We start from the raw sequence: 15,584 nt of genomic DNA on the forward strand, positions 1-15,584 counted from the left end.
ATCCAAGTAGAGGAAAGAGCACTCCAGGCCAAGTGAACAGCAGGTGTTGAGAACCTAATGGAGAAAATAGCTCTAGCATCACTAAAGCAGAGATTTGTGTCTGTCTGTGGCTGATTGGCCTTTCTGGTGGCCTCTAAGCGAGGTGCAAGGTGAGTACTTTAGCAATGATGTACTCTGTGCAAAACAGACTTTCGGAAACATTTGAAAAATGGTCAAAGTCTAGTTTTCTTATCATTAGAAATAGCAATACATTTGCCCATGAAAAAGGGGATAACTGAGGTTTATAAAAATAATACTTCAAGCTCTGCCTTCAGGATTCCCCAGCCACACTTTATCTTCTCTCTCACAAAACCTGGCAGATGTCTTGAAGGGAATCCAGCCGTGTGCTTGAGTCCAGTGCTTTGCCCGGCAGAATTCTGTTTCTTAAGCACTGTATATTTCAGGACATTTCCATCTATCTTTCAGAAAATTTCTTTTAACTCCCAAACTCCCACATGGTCCCAGAATTTAGAAATCGGCCTGTGGAGAGAATCGGTCAAGCGTTTGATTCGCCTCCGTTTTCTGCTTTGTTATTCCAGCCCTGCATGTCCACTAAAATCTTCCTGGTTTCTCCTTCCCCAAGTGGAGGCTGTCGGCCTGGACTGAGCTTGATCTGCAACCTGTGCCCAGAATCAGCAAATATCCACTCCCTTACAATGAAGTGGACTTGAGGCAAAACTCTATTTATCAACCTAATCTTACAAAGCACTGTTTTTTGGGGTTTTTTCCCCTTTGGCATTTTGATTCAAAATGGATTTGGCATAGCTCAGTACAGTGTTCCATAATCTGAGAAATGACCGGGCATGTTGCTTTCCCTAATGCAGTATTACTCTATGAGTTCTCTTAGGGGCGATACAAAGGAAAATATGTACTTCATATGTTATAATAGATCTTCTTATAGTTTGTCTGCCTTACCGTCAATGAAGAGGCTCTACTGCTATGAACTAACTCAAATCTACAAACTAGTCAGGGACCATAACTACAGGTGGCTCAGTTTAATCTTTGTTGGTAACATTAGATGCATTGTTGTTGTTGTTGTTGATGATGATGATGATGATGATGATTCATTTCTATAGTTTAACCAAAGCCTTCGTTATCGTCCATCTGTTTTGATCCTGGAAACCTCGTAATCAACTAACTACAGTTATAATTAAGATCTGTGCTGGTCAAACCATTCAGACGACCAGATTTAATAGAATTCTACTCCAAGAGCTGTCAGCTTGTTATGGTAGTGGAAGAGAAAAAGCAAGAGCTGTGGTCATTAAACAGAGTGAGTGCTATGCCAAGCTGTAGATGTTGGAGGTGTGGGGCACATAAATACATGGGGAGAGAAGAATCACTATTTTTCTCTAACTGTGGGAAGATGACCGAACATTATATTTCTGTGGAAGTTGGAAGATAGAAACAGATAGTAAATTTTCATGACTACTCTCATAATAGCTCTGTCATTTATCCCTGGAAAAACAGGAGGATGTAACCGAATAATAATATAGAAGCCTGAGGTCACATCTCTTTTATATCAGCTGTACATCTGTTTTCCAGTTGCAGAGACCAGTCCTTCACTGAAAAGTGAGAGGAGGGGAGCAGATAAGGCTAATAAAAATTAGCCATGACTCTTGCAGAGAAAGTGTTTTATAGCCTAGTATTGTAGTTATATAGCACATCTTTTTTGTGCAGTCATCTATGGATGGGTATTAGGGAGAGGGTTGGGGGTTGGGTTAAAAGGGTGAAGGGAGTAAGAAGTTACAAAATAGTCACAGGGATGTAAAGTACAGCATGGAGAATATAGTCAATGATATTGTAACAACTATGTACGGTGCCACATGGAGGATGACTTGGTAAATTATATAATTGTCTAACCACTATTCAGTACACCTGAAACAAATGTAAAATAAAAAATACATAAAGGGCTTAGGAAATTGTCTGGCACATATGAAGAGCTATAAAAACAAAGAGAAAGTCGAATGACACTTTATAGGTAAGTGGTTAGAACATAAAGAGACCATTAAACAAAGGTAAGGGGATACTTATCAAAAATGTGAATGGGAAAGAAACTGTTAGAAAAAATAAGACAATCTATGTTTTCACCGACCTTCCTCATAAAGAATGCCTGGGGGAAGTTGGTTCTAAACTAAGGTTTAAAATCAAGTCAATCTGTTTTAAAATCTGTGCTTTATCTATCTCTCTGCAAGCAGCATTGACCTTGAGATTCTTCTACTGGTACAAATGTGTTAGAAACAAACTGAGATAAAATTCGTGTTCAAAGGTTAAAGAGTTTACATAAATGAGAACATAATATTTCCACTGGTAAATCGTTAAGCAATTTATATATGATGTTTTATTATAACAGGTTTGTGTGTTTGAGGCCTCATTTACATTTTTTAAAATTACTTTTTATTATTTCCAAGGCAGTTCATAATTTCTTAGCGAACTAAATGAAAAGAGACTTCTGGCAATTAAAGCAAACGTTCGCCATAAATTTAATGATATTGTGGCAGATTGCAGTGTGGTTCCCAATTATGCATACCTCCATGCATCCATACTCGACTGTATGAATTGCTTTCAGATGTGATACAGGAGGAGCGTTAAGTGTGTCTGAGTAGAATTTGGGGCCCCAGCACTTCTGACGCTGCCATGAGAAGAGCTTCTCTCGAGTCACCAAGAACCCTCCTAGCCTCAGCTTCAGAAAAAATGCCTGTGGGCCTAGCAGAGCACAACCCATAGGGAGGATCTTAGCCCATTCAGACCCACCGTGTGGAGAAGAGCCAGTCTGCCAAGTCTACCCTCGATACCAGTTCACAACAGAATTGGAGACCTGTGACGATGGGACAGACCTTATTGTTATCATATGTAAATGAGGTTGGAGTAGATTTTTTAGTAAACATTGCTGAGTAGATGGCTGACTGATCACGCCGTTGCCACGTGGAAGTGGGGTGCTACCATAACAGAAACCTGAAAGTTGTAGGCTTTGGGGCCAGAGAGCAGGAGCTAGGAGAACTGTTGCAGAGGCTTGGAGAAAAAAGAACAGGCCAGTTTAAAATTAGAATTAAGAAGGATTGTAGAAACTAGAAGTACTGGGATACGCCAGATTTGAAAATAAAACTTTTTTTTTTTAATCTTTGGTCTATTCAACAGTTAAGATACAACCTTGGAGTGGAACTCAACCACCTATGTGGTCTTTCAAATACTTCCGGTAGCTATAAATAAATAAAGCCAAAGACTTGCAAGCCTCGCCATTAGTTAAGACTACTGACATGGGTATGGTGGCACCTATTAGATATTTATACCTGAGTAAATAGACTCCTAAGAAGGTCAAGCACATGGTCCCACAAATAATAAGAATAATTTCTCTAAAGACTTGTTGGTAAGGCCCTGGCCGGTTTGGCTCAGCGGTTGGAGCGTCGACCTGCGGTCCGGAGAGACCCGGGTTCGGTTCCGCTAAGGGCATGTACCTCGGTTGCAGTTTGTCCCCGGCCCTGGTTGGTCATGCGGGTGGCAGCCACTCGATGTGTCCCTTTCACATCGATGTTTCTCTCTCTCTCTCTCTTCCTCTCTCTCCCTCCCGCTCTATCTGAACAAAAAATGGAAAAATGTCCTCGGGTGAGGATAAAAAAATAAATAAAATAAAAAAATAACTGATACCAAGCCCAATGTAGATCATGAGATCCTAAGCAATTAGTAATACGGGGGCAGCAGGTGAGTGAACTTTGTGTGTAGATGGATCCTAAATAGCAGGGACTCAGGGAGCGCACTGTGGTAGACGTCATTGGTTTTTGCCACTCTTAACTCTTCCCTGCCACAATGCCTTATGCCATGTGACTTGCTTTGACTAATTGGATATTAAAATGCATAACAGAGGAAGGGGTTGAAATATGCTCACATGAATGGGCTTTCTTTCTTGTTCTACTAGTTCTTCTTCAGGTAATATGAACACACATGAAGCTGACCTTTGTTGACCTTGTGGGAAGAAGCCAAGCTTTACAGATGTGCAGCCTGAGGAAGACCTTAACAAAACGTCCAGCCTAAATGTGCCCACCTAGAGCTGCATTCAGAGGCATGAAAATAGGGAGAGATGCTTACTAATGTATGACTCTGAGTTTTGGGGGGAATATTAGGCAGTGTTTTTGTGACAATAGTGTATCGATACAGTTATAAACCATAGATTTTGTACTGGAGGGAAAACCACCCTCAGAGAAAAAACTTTCTTGACTTAAACAAATAGAGATAAGAGAGGACACTTTCATTCATTTTGATAAAATCAAACGTAATAATCAAAATGTGTTTTTCCAAAACACTTTGAAATAACTTTCTCCCTCTTGGATGATTTTAGAAAGTTAGTTTTAGGCCGTGAATGAAAAAAAGAGCCCAGAGAATTCATCTTTTTATAGATATTATTTGCCTTTTAACCTTCAATTTAAAAAATGTTAAAGATTTAATGGTAAAAGAATATAAAGTTAATAACAAAAAACTGAGAAAATTAATATATCTTAGTTCATTTATTTCCTAGCCTGATACTCCAATTTGAAATAAAGACATACCTTTATATTTGGTATAGTAGGTTATTGTGGGAACTTTATGTCTTAAAATATGCTTTGTAGTATAACTTCATGCCCTTACAATTATTTCAGAAAGAAAATTCTTATCATCTTTATATAATTCTCTTCAAATTTTCTATAAACTTTATTAACTTTGTTCTGTAATGAAATTAACTTTGGTCTATAATAAAAATGTAAGAATAATTACTTTTATGGAAATGATATAAGTTGTAACCTAATTGTACTTTTATGTTTGAAGGCTTTGTTCTTTTAAAGCAAACACTATCAATATTTTATGTTACATTAGACTATAATTCTCTAAATATGCTCTCAGTATAACATTTTATATTATAATTTTGGTATATTTCTCTCAATTTCATGTATGATTCTAATGTATTTTTTGATCTTCTGACTAGTTCTAGAAAATTAAAACTGTACAACATAGCCCTGGCCAGTTTTGCTCAGTGGTTAGAGCGTTGGCCCGCGGACTAAGAGTCACAAATTTGATTATGGTCAAGGGCATCTACCTGGTTTTGGTTAGGTCCTTGGCCCTGGTTGGGGTCATTCAGGAGGCAACCAATCAATGTGTCTCTCTCACATCGATGTTTCTCTCTCTCTCTCTACCTCCCACTCTATCTGCAAATAAGTGGGAAAAAAGTATCCTTGGGTGAGGATTAAAAAAAAAATTGTGCAACATAGACTTGAATACTTATATTCATATGGCCTCAAAACTGCCATCAGACATTCCTTACAAGAAATGTTAAGAAAAAGTTCTTCAGTCAGGAAAAAATATTATATTGGTTATTATAGTGAATTAGATAGTGGCCTCCCTGCCCAGCTGGTGTGGCTCACAGATTGAGAATTGTCCCATGGACTGAGAAGTCCTGGTTTGATTCCCAGCCCACATGCCGGGGTTGTGGGCTGGATCCCCAGTAGAGGGCATGCAGGAGGCAGCCGATCAATATTTCTCTCTCACATTGATGTTTCTAAATCTGTCTCCCTTCCTCTCTGCCTAAAAAAATAATTTTAAAATAGTGTTTAAAATTGCTAAATAGTGGCCCCCAGAGAACTGCTTGAAGTACAGCTGAAGAGAACTCCTACAACTAAGGAAACAAAGTAAAAGTCACATCGAGACTGGTAGGAAGGGTGGAGACTCAGAAGAGGCTGTTCCCACACCCACGTCTGGTGGATAAAAATCAGGAGGGCTATACTGGCTGTGGAGGTTCTCTCTGAGGAGCTTCAGGCCCCCCAGTTCAGTGCTGGTGAGAGAAGTACCTATAACTAACTTCTGGCTGTGAAAACCAGTGGGGATTGTGGCTGAGTGAGATGGAAGTTTTGGAGTCTCAGGCATTCAACTTAAAGGGCCTGCACACAGCCTTACTCGGACACACTCACTCCTAGCTCCAGCACTGGGACAGCAGCTTGAAAAGCACCAGGGACATGCTTACAGGAACTGGATTGTCTGGCATCAGAACAAGAGCTGGAGGGGCAGCTTTCTCCCAGAGAGAGGTGCTGGCAAAAGCCATTGTTCCTTTTCTGAGCCCTCTCCCCACAGAGCCATGAGGCAAGCCATTCCGAGTCTTTATCAACTTGGCTAACACTGTTTATCCTGCTCTGGTGATTCCCTGAGACCCCACCCCATCCAACATGTAGGCTCACCCAAGCTATTTCCAGAGGTTTTTTGTTTTTTTTTTCACACTAACAGCCTGTCTTGGTTTATGCTTCAGGCTTGCCTAAAATCTCTCAAACAGACAGCATCTAGCCTCTATGTACCCTGTACCCTTTCACTAAGTGGCCCCAAACCTGGCACTAGTGGCAGCTGGCCTTGGCTCACAGCCTGACCTCTCCTGGGCACATGTAAGCCCAGCGCTAGTAGCAGCCATCCGCAGATAGCTCTGTAGCTCACATTGGGTGGCCCTGGGTAGGTCAGAGGTGGGGGTTGACCTTAGTCTGCACATCCCGGGAGGCCCCAGAGACACCTCCATGAGCAACATGTTCAAGTGGCAGACACAATGGGCAGTAGATCCCCACTGCTTTGTGGGGTCAGCCCCTATACACCTGATCTTCCACTGTAGTCTCAGCCCATCCACAGCCGATAGGTCTGGGGGTAAATCTCTTCCACTGATGTGCCAACAGAAATCAAGGCTCAACTACAACAGAAGGGTGTACACAGCCCACATAGGGTGGTGGGCGGTCACCTGGAGTTCACAGCTTGGATGATAAGGGACGCTGTGCCACTGGACCCTACAGAACACCTGCTACATCATGCCACTCTACCAACCCCAGATGACATAACTGCTCTGCTTAATACACAGAAACTGACACAGGTAGGTGGCCAAACAAACATGTCCCAAATGAATGAACAAAACAAAACTCCAGAAAAAGAACCAAACAATACAGAGACAAGCAATCCTCCAGATACAGAGTTCAAAACACTGGTTACAAGGATACTGAATGATCTCAGTGAAAACTTCAACAAAGAAATGGGAAGCATAAAAACGAACCAGAATTTTTTTTTTTTAAAAGAACCAGTCAGAAATAAAGAATACACTAACTGAAAAGAAGAATATATTACAGGGAATCAACAATGGAATATATGAAGCAGAGGATCAAATCAGAGATTTGAATGATAAGAAAGCAGGAAACACCCATTCAGAACAGCAAAATAATAATAATAATAATAATAATAATAATAATAATAATGCAAAAATATGATGTATAAGGACCCTTGAGACAACTTCAAGCATACCGACATTCACATCATGGAAGTACCAGAAGAGAAAAGAGAGAGCAAGGAATTGAAACCTATATGAAAAAATAATGACGGAAAACTTCCCTAACTTGATGAAGGCATTAATTCATTCATATACATTCATTCAATAATAGACTCTGTCTGAGTATTTTGTGAGGCACTGAAAGTAAGATAACATGGTCTCTGGATTCACGGAGTTTACATTCTAATGAGAGACAAAAACAAGTTAACAAATGCCTGATTTTAAGTGCTAAGGCCTACACCAAGACACATCTTAATGAATATACCAAAGGTTTAAGACAAAGAGAGAATCTTAAAAGCAGCAAGAGAAAAGCAGTTAGTTGCCTACAAGGGAGGTCCTATAAGACAGTTAGCTGATTTCTCAACAGAAACTCTGCAGACCAAATGGGACTGGCACAAAATATTCAAAGTGATGAAAAGCAAGGACCTACAACCAAGATTACTCTACCCAGCAAATCTATCATTTAGAATCAAAGGACAGATAGAGTTTCCTTGAAAAGAAAAAGCTAAAGGAGTTCATCAGCACCAAACCCATATTACAAGAAATGTTAAACAGTCCTCTTTTAAGCTGGAGGGAGATTATGGAGATGGGTGAAAAAGGTGAAAGGATTAAGAAGTACAGATTTGCCCTGGCTGGTTTGGCTCAGCGGTTAGAGTGTTGGCCTGCAGTCTACAGAGACCTGGGTTCGATTCCTACTAAAGACATGTACCTCAGTTGCAATTAGTCCCTGGCCCTGGCTCGGTCTTGCAGGAGGCAGCCACTCAATCTGTCCCTGTCATGTCAATGTTTCTCTCTCTCTCTCTTCCTCTCTTTCCCTCCCACTCTATCTGAACAAAAAAATGGAAAAATGTCCTAGGGTGAGGATAAAAAAACAAAAAAGAAAGAAGTACAGATTGGTAGTTACAGAATAGTCACAGGGATATCAAGTACAGCATAAGAAATATAGTCAATAATATTGTAATAGCTATGTATGGTGCCAGATGGGTACTAGATTTATTGCGGTGATAACTTAGTAAGCTATATGATGTCTAATTACTGGGTTATATGCCTGAAACTGATATAATATTGTATGCCAACTATACTTAAAAACTGAAAAAAATAATTTAAAGTAAAATAATATAAAATGAAATAATCAAAGACATTAAAAAAAATAGTGGTCCCCAAATGGTATGTTCAAATCCTAACCTCCAGTAAATGTGAATGAGATCTTAGTTGAAAATAAGATCTTTACTGATATCATTAAGGTGAATAGATGCATCTTGGATTAAGTATAGGACTTATAGCCAATGACTTATATTCTTATACGCAAAAAGAGACAGAGACTAAAATGATGCATGAGCAAGGCAAGCAAAACTAAAACTTGTTGCTAGCCACCAGAGAGACAGATTGTCCCTAGGGCCTCCAGAAGAAACTAGTCCTGCTGAAACATTGAGTTTGGATTTACAGCTTCCAAAGCTATAAGATAATGGATTTTTATTGTATTAGGCCACAAGTTTATAGTAATTTGTGAAGGCTGCCCTAGGAAACATACACATGCTGGTACTGGAAAGTGAAGTGCTGCTGGAACAAATACCTACAAATCTAGCAGTGGCTTTGGAACTGGCTAATAAGTAGAGGTGGGAAGAACTTAGATACACATGATAGAAAAACCCTGGATTTTTCTGAAGAAGTCATTGGCAGAAATATGGATGTAAAGTTGGTTAGTGCGAGTTCAGAAGGAAATGAGGAACATGCTATTGGAGACGGGGGGAACGGCGGTTCTTGTTCTAAAGCACCATTAACCTAGGTTGAATTTACTCTGCTGTTCATTAAAAGGCATAATTTGCATTGGATGAAATTAAATGAGGAGATTTTTACGCAAAATGTTGAATCTGCTGCCTGGTTGCTCTCTGTGCTTTTGTAAAATGTAAGAGGAACGAGATAAATTGAAGAAGGAATTGCTAAGCAAAATGAACAAAGATTTGATGACTTGAGAAATTCTCAGTCTATCTAGATTTCAAAGGAAGCTAAAATTAGGAAATCCACCATGAGTCTGGAAAATATTTTAATAAAAAATATTAAGTATGCAATGCATGGATGTACTTAACCCTCGTAGCAGAAGCCAGGATTATAAATGGGCTTATCCAGAAAAAATCTCTAGAGAACTCTGTTGTAATGGTGCAGGCCCCTCTAAATCACATGGGAGAACTACAAGGTTTCTGGGAATGTTAGACCAGCACAAACACTGCCGAAAGGGTCAGAGCCTGGACAAAATGAAAGTTTTTGGACTCTCACATTTCAATTTATTTTCTGTGAAAGATAATGTTCAGAAAAAACTTGCAAGCCAGAGACTGGAAGAAAATATTCTGTACACATATTTGATAAAGGCTTTGTCTACAAAATGTAAAAAAGAATTCTTAAAACTTAATAAGAAAACAAGCCATTTTTATAACTCAAGTATATTTTAATAAAAAATTTTTAAAAAAATTTATAAATCAAACCTCAGATAAATGCAATTTAAAATAAATTGACATACAGATGCATATTTGGCTGCTGTATCTGTACATATATTATTTTAAGCAAAATGGACTCAAATCGCCAAAATTTGTGATATTTAACTCAGATTGTCAGAGGCAATATAACACATTAGAAATAGTACATATATAGAAAAAAAATTTTTAACTGTATTTATGTAACAGCTCTGATACTTGCCTCATAGTTTGTATTTATTTATTTGGGGGAAATGTTTATTTCTGAAAATACAAATACATCCTTCTACTTGTAAATATTTTCTTACCTCATATTTTTTTGTATTAATTAAATTTATTAGGATGACATAGTTAATAAAAGTATAGGTTTCAAGTGTATAATTCTATCATACATCAGCTGTGTAGACATGAAACAAATTACATAGGAGAAATCATAGGTACCAAACTTATGGACATTGATCTAGAAAACATTTTATGAATTTGATCCCAAAGACAAAGAAAGCAAAGACAAAAATAAATGAATAGGACTATATAAAACTAAAAAGCTTTTGCACAGCAAATGAAACCACCAACCAAACAAAGACAGCCAACTGAATGAGAGAAGATATTTTCTAACTAGAGCTTTGACAAGAGGTTAATATCCAAAATATATAAAGAATTTATACAACTCAACACCAAAAAAAGCAAGCAATTCAAATAAAGAACAGGGCAAAACACCTGAACAGACACTCTCCCAAGAAGACATACAAAGGTCCAACATATATATAAAAAGATGACAGACAACCCCCTTTAAAAATGAGAAAAATATTAGAACAGATACCTCAGCAAAGGAAATATTCAGATATCAAATAAACATATGGAATATATAATATATAATTTTCATTAAAAATTTTCAAGTTAGCTCTGGCTGATTTGGCTCAGCAGTTAGAGCATTGGCCCTCAGACCAATGAGTCATGGATTTGATTCCAGTCAAAGGCACGTACCTTGGTTGTGGTTAGTCCCCAGCGGGAGGCAACCAGTCAATGTGTCCTTCTCACATCAATGTTCCTCTCTCTCTCTCCCTCCCTCCCACTCTTATCTAAAGATAAACGGAAAAATATCCTCATGTGAGGATCAACAAATTTCTTTTTTTCAAATTAAAACAACACTGACATACCACTATACAACCATTGCAAAGGCTAAAATCCAGAAAAACCAAACCAAATCAAACAAACAAAAAAACCCTGATGATACCAATTGCTAGCAAGGATTCGAAACAGTAATGGTAATTTATTGTTGGTTGAAGTGCCAAAACATACAAGCACTTTGGAAAACAGTTTGATAGCTTCTTGCAAAGGTAAACATAGTCCTGCCACATGATCTAGCATTTGCACTCCTAGGTATTTATTTAATTATTTTGGAAAACTTAATTTTAACAACAACAACAATAAAACCTGTACAGGAATGTTTATAGCAACTATATTCATAATTGCCAAAAACAGGAAGCAGCCAACATGCCCTTCCATAGGTGAATGGATAAATAAACCCTAATACATACATAAATTAGAATATTATTCAGCAATAAGAAGAAATAAGCTATCGATCCAAAAAATGGCAAGCATAAATATTAAATGTACATTGTGAAGTAAAAAATGTATGTGAGAAAAGACTAAATACTGCATAATTTCAATTATGTGACATTCTGGAAAAGGCAAAACTATAGATATGAAGATTAGTAGTTGCCAAATTTATGGGTAGAGGAGGGGAGGATGGTGAGTAGGTGATGTACACATGATGAACACATTCTCCATTACTATACACCTCTGATCTGATTCCCCAACCCCAGATGCTCTTTTTCCCATGCTTCCTGTTGCTTAGGCTAAACTACTTACAGCCATCCTTTATTTCTTAATTTTATTATATTTCACATTCAATATAGCTGCAAATGTTATTGCTTGTAGCTTCAAAATATAATCAAAATAAAACCATTTGTTGAAACAATTCTGCATAATAGAATATGCAATGCTAGATACATGGTGCTATTCATTTTTTGAAACTACATGACTTTATAGTACAAATAACATATTCAATGTATCTAAAATTGTATATGTATATGTATATGTATATACAAACACACATACATCAGAATACTGCCATTTTTTAGCAACTCTACTATTACAAAACAAGAAACCACCATCTTCTTCTTGGATTATTTCAAAACCTCCTATCTGGTATCCTAGAATATATCCTAGCCCTCATACACTTTGTTCTTAACAAGGAGCCAGAGTAATTTTTTTTTCTTTTTTTACAATTGTACATGAGTTCAGATAATGCCCTTGCTCAAACTCATCAAATTCCATAACTTTTTAATAATAAATTTCTACTATATGTCAATTTTTTATATAACCATTACAAAGGAAGCACTTTTAGTAACTTTCAACAATTGTTTAGGAGAATTCTGTTGGAATTGTAATGTTTTCATGTATTTCAGACTCTATTTTAAAGAATCTCATTATGCAGTTCTATCCTCTATGTCTCTAAAAAATGTGAACAGTCTTCTCTCTAGTATAGCTTTAATAAGTACAAGAAGTAAGTAATGTGACCTTTCTATATACTTTTTCTTCCCTATAGAAGACAATTTCTATCAAGTAAAAATGAAAATAATCAGAATAAGTGTTCACTATAGGTATCTGTTCATTTTTCATCATTATGGTACAAGTTGAGGGTGATACGAAAGTTAGTGTTTGATTTTAATTTAAATTGATTTTACTAGTAAATTGGATTTTGTTATGCTTCACGAGGATATACTTTGTGTAGCTAACTGAATTGCCTACCTTTACAAATTGATATGAATCAGGAAAGAAACTTCATTTTATGCAAACTTTTTAATATCTAGGCAGAAATGTAAAATGCACTCGTGCAGTTGTCTGTGGTTCTACTGTATTAATAATTCTATTTATCTAAGAAAAAGGAATATGTTATTTTGCATGTAGGCATGCACCTCTGTGCTTCTCTACCTTCTTACATGTTAATATATTTAATCTAGTCAGCATCTTTGGATGTTTTAAATATGACCACATGCATTTATGTGAGGACTTGGGCATACTTTTACCAGCAGTAATGAATTGACCTATTAGCAAAAGCTTTAAAAACTTTTATCTAGTAACACGCATAGAATTAGCATTATCAGCGTTTTTTGTTGGTTAGTTTTATTTATTTATTTATTTATTTATTTATTTATTTATTTATTTATTTTTGTGTGTGTGCGCGTAATGTGCGTGTGTGTTTATGTAACTTACGTTTTACCCAGTGTTATCTTCCTCAACAAGTGATAAACAACCTATATTTTTTATTTTGCTCATGAAACATGTCATTAGGCATCAGAAAAATCTTTAAAATGTTACTTCCCGTAATACTTAAATAAACTTGAACCTGCAATTTCAAGAAACAGGTCAGAATATTAATATATTTAATATATTCAAAATTTGAAATGAGAATAAATATCTACCTTGGTCAAAGCACATCTAATACTAAATCTGTAAGCCTAATTTCATGACTTCAACTTCAGAAAGGGCGGGTGAAATACGGATAAATTTCTTTCTTTCTCATTTTCCCATAGGCTAGAGTTCTATTCATCGTGATATCAAATTACAGGAAAGAAAACGTGTAAGAGGGGGTCTTAGTGTCACGAGGCAGTGGTGCTGATGGCCAGAAACTCTGGCTTGAGCCTGTGGCTTGCACACTGCAAGGCAGCTGCCTGGCCAGGCCCCTCTCTCCCCTGGGCCTACAGTCTATGCTAAAAGCACTTTTGAAGGATCATGTCCATACTGTTACCAGTTGCTGGTTCTGGATAATTCTCGAGTGAACCTCAAATCCAATCCCAAACTGACACCCAGAATACAGAAACTTCTTGATTGAGAAGCAAGAACTTATATACTCAGTTTTAAACAAACAAAAATTGCAGAAAAGTAGGAACACTCCAAAAGTGTATTGGTGACTACTTGTCAAACATGCAACAGAACGTTTAACATCATGCTAAAAATAGAAGCTTTCTATCAGCATTGAAGAACAATCCTGCCACTTCTACCGATACACTGAGCCAGAAGACACCAGAAAGACTTTAAGTGCTACAAACCTAAATCACAGTATGTCTGGTACCATAGGCAGGAGCCCAGCATTGGTTTCCAGAACACCTCCATCTGGACCATCAACACCCACTTGCTCCTCAAAAAATGTGAACAAAACCAAGAAATGCTTCTCTCAACTAAAAATGTTGCTTAAGTGAGAGTGAATCCACAAAGAACTCAAAAGCGGACTTCAGAAATTTCGTATCTTCTTTGTAAAGGATGGATGATAAAAATAAGAAATGTTTAATGCAATTTCTGAAACTAAAGTTAGAAAAACAGCTTTTAAAAAATTTATGTACTCTTTACATGAAATCTAAGGTCCAAGATCAAACCTTCCTTGGGATTCTCCAGTGTTTATGGAGAAAATACCTCATTAGAATGGATAACTGAAACCTGCCTACCTCCCAGGGTAGTTCGGCGAATAAAAAAATATGTGAAAGGTCCTTGTAAGTAGTAAAGATGTATATGGATATTGACTGGTTATATTATTTTCTCCTGCCTTAATTAGCAGCTTTCATTATTTGTCGTTTTCTTTCATACGGGACTTGAGACCTATGGGAGAGGGTCTACTCCGTTCAGGGGTCTGTCGTGCTAATTTGGAATAGGAATCGTGTGTGTGTGTCCTTGTTTTCCCACATTCATATCTGCATAATTGTATACGAGTAAAATTTGAACATTATTCCTATTTTGCATGCAAAAGTAAATATTGATCCCCAGTCAGATACCAGATTTTTCATTTTTACAACTTTCTCTTGTTCCTTTGGTAATATTTCTCCGTAAGTGGCCTTTCATTTGATCTGGTGAAGTCTAAAATTTATTATTATTTCTAGGTCTAAAATTTATACCAGACCATAACACAGTAACAGTTTAGCTGTCTTGAATTTTCTCTGGAACACAGATATATTTTTTAAACGATTGGCTAGAATTACATTCAACCTGTTTTTTAAAAACTCTCTAAATAAATAATTTAGATACTTTAAACTATAGAAAAGAAAGAAGGAAAAGAAATCATGTGAGACACTTTTCTTATTCCTGAGAAAATACAAGTGCACCAAATACGGTCCATCTACAGTACTGTGAATTTATCTTTTACATGATCTCCCCAGACACCACTGTTGTAATGTGTAACCCTGAGCTTTTGATATGGTGATCTGACATCTCATGTAAAAAACAACTTTAATTCTCCTTTCCCATCTCTCCTGGAAGAATGTGTGTATTTTTCTGGTACCTATATCATGTGATTCACATACTGGTATTATGATATAGATATTAATGTATTAAATACAATAAAGCATAAAACAATTTCACCATAATTACTAATAGTATGCAGTAGCTTCTAATTTGTGAGCAAATGAAAGACTAGTGTAATACCTACATTACTCTGTGGTGTAAGAGTTGTTTTAATATTTATTTCTGACTTTCTATATATTAAAAATAAGCATTTTTATTAATGCTATCCAAGTTAATTACATTTCTGAATTTTTACATTTAAGTATAATTATTTTTCCATAATAATTTTTGACAAAAATGATTTAAGCTATATATGAAGTGTTTGTATATTATATATAGCATTTTCATTTATACAGATCATTGTAATTTTAAGTACATGGCTTGATAATATGATCTAATAGCTCAGAAAAGATTAGAGAAATGTTTATGCT

General features: G+C 36.7%; 1 pseudogene; it reads left to right on the forward strand.

The window, feature by feature from the left end:
• Window positions 1-6,790: 6,790 nt before the first annotated feature.
• Window positions 6,791-14,139, forward strand: LOC118623790 (annotated as a pseudogene).
• The last annotated feature ends 1,445 nt before the right edge of the window (window positions 14,140-15,584 follow it).

Source organism: Molossus molossus, unplaced genomic scaffold (genome assembly GCF_014108415.1).
Source record: "Molossus molossus isolate mMolMol1 unplaced genomic scaffold, mMolMol1.p scaffold_m16_p_10, whole genome shotgun sequence".
In the NCBI taxonomy this organism is placed as follows: domain Eukaryota; kingdom Metazoa; phylum Chordata; class Mammalia; order Chiroptera; family Molossidae; genus Molossus; species Molossus molossus.